Source organism: Perognathus longimembris, chromosome 18, assembly GCF_023159225.1.
Source record: "Perognathus longimembris pacificus isolate PPM17 chromosome 18, ASM2315922v1, whole genome shotgun sequence".
Lineage (NCBI taxonomy): Eukaryota > Metazoa > Chordata > Mammalia > Rodentia > Heteromyidae > Perognathus > Perognathus longimembris.
In genome coordinates, this window is record NC_063178.1 from 18,275,225 (window position 1) to 18,277,752 (window position 2,528).

Genomic DNA, 2,528 nt, shown 5'->3' on the forward strand with positions numbered 1-2,528 from the left:
GGCCAAGCCGGGGCCCCGCACGCCCTTCCCGCCCCTGCCCCTCGTCGGGGATCGCGGGCACTCAGTCAGCTGTCACCGCTCACCGCGCCTGCGCAAGGTCTCCCTCCACTGCCACCACCGCCAGTGCTCACCGCGACTGCGCACTGTCTCCCTCCACCGCCACTGCTCACCGCGCCTGCGCACCGTCTCCCTCCACTGCCACTGTTCACCGCGCCTGCGCACCGTCTCCCTCCACTGCCAGCACTGCAGCCGCTCACCGCGCCTTCGCACCTTCTCCCTCCACTGCCACAACCGCCACCGCTCACCGTGCGCGTGGCCCAGCGCCGTTGGAGGCCGGGGCGGGGCGCGTGCGGGGCGAGTGCGGGGCGCGCTCCCCAAGGACGCGGCCGGAGGCGGGGGGGGGCCCCCAGGCGGGCGCGGGCCGCCCCCACCCCGCCAGCCCCCGGGAGCTGCGCCGCCCCACCGCCCAGCACGGGGACCTGGGCCTCGGAGCCCCGGCTGCAAACCCGAGCTCCACGGCGGCGCCCCGCTGGGTCCGCATGCTGCTTCCAGACCGGGGACGCGGGGGGACACTGGCTGTGACCAAGTCACCAGCACCACCAGTTAAAAAGAGAAAACACTCAGTGAACCACCGTTCTGTGTGAAGCTCACACTTAGGGCTTCTGGAAGAGTCGCTAGCAAATGACAGGTGACATGCATTCTAGAATGGCTCCAGATTCCCTACCGCTTGTTGACAATGCCAAGAATCGGTTTGTGCTTTGTCTTTCTGTTTTAAAATTTTTTTTTTATGGCCAAAGTGATGTACACAGAGGTTACAGTTGCATCCATTGGGCATTGGGTACATTCCGTGTGCTGTTTGTCACTCCTCCCTCAGTCCCCCCTCCCTCTCCCCCCTCCCCTCTCCCCCCCATGAGTTGGTCAGTTGGTTTACACCAGTTTTGCAAGCATTGCTTTCGGAGTCATTTGTCTTTTTACCCTGTGACTCTCGATTTTGATAATCCCTTTCAGCGTCTCGTTCTGATTCCAGTATATGCAGTTTCCAGTGGATTCAGATAAGATACAGTGATAGTGCAGGTACAACCACAGGAAGGGGATACAAGAAGATCATCAAGAAATTTATTACAGTGGGAAGAGGATCCGAATAACAGCAGACCTCTCCACACAAACCTACCACACGCGAAGAGAATGGAAGAACACCATCCAAATCCTACAGGCCAACAATAGCCAACCCAGAATTCAATATCCAGCAAAACTGGAATTCACCTTCGAGGGAAAAACCAGATCTTTCCATAGCAAAGAGGATCTAAAGGAGTATGTGAATGAAAAACTAACCTTATAGCGAACTCTAAGAGAGGAACCCCACTCAACAGAAAACCCACAGGACCCCCAGACAGAAACAGAATCAAACTACAACATCCAGAGCCCAACAGAAAGAGCAGCTCAATAAAGAAAAGAAAAGAAGGTGAGGAAAAACAGCCTAACAGGAAAATGGAAGGGAAAAAAACACTCTTATCCTTGATCTCTGTGAATATAAACGGTATAAACTCTCTGACAAAGATGAGCAGACTGACAGAGTGGATCTGTAAACAAAAAGTTGCCATCTGTTGTCTTCAAGAGACCCACCTTACGGCAGGGGACAAAAACAGGCTCCGAATGAAAGGATGGAGCAAGATCTTCCAAGCAAATGCACCTACAAAAACGGCAGCAGTAGCCCTCCTGATCTCAGACAAGCTGGACTTTTCATTAAAATCAACTCAAAAAAGACAAAGAAGGCCGCTATATTTTAATACAAGGAAAAATCCAGAATCAAGACATCACAGTGATAATATGTATACTCACCGAACAAAAGAGGCCCTATATATGTCAAGAAAATGCTCACAGAACTACAGAACGAGATAGATGCAAACACAATCATAGTGGGAGACTTAAATACCCCACTCTCTCCAAGAGACAGATCCAGCACCCAGAGGATTAGCAAGGGAGCTGAGGACCTAAGTAATACCATGTCCCACATGGGTCTGATAGATTTGTATAGAGTCTTTCACCCTACAGAGACCCAATACATATTCTTCTCAACAGCCATTCAACAAATAAATAAGACTAAAAACCCTGCCAGAGCAGCCAGCAGGAAACTTGAGGCTGAGTCAGCAGCACCCATTTTCAACCCAATAAAGAAATCTGAGGAGGGAAAGCTCTGCCCAGGGCAGGATGGGCTCCCCCAGGGCAGGATGGGCTCCCCCAGGGCAGGAGTGCTCCCTCAGGGAAGAACTAGAAGTGGAGCTATGGGTCATGGTGGTAGAGCCCTGGCAAAAGAGCTCAAGGACAGCTTCCAGGCCTGGAATGTAAGCCCTGACTCAGGAGAGGAAGGGAGAGAAGGAGGGAGGGAGGGAGGGAGGGAGGGAGAGAGAGAGAGAGAGAAAGAGAGAGAGAGAGCTGTATACATGATTACTCCAAAAGTGATACAAATTAAAATCAGAGTAACACTATTGGTTTGATTTCATCAACTCAACATGGAAAACATGTAGAAA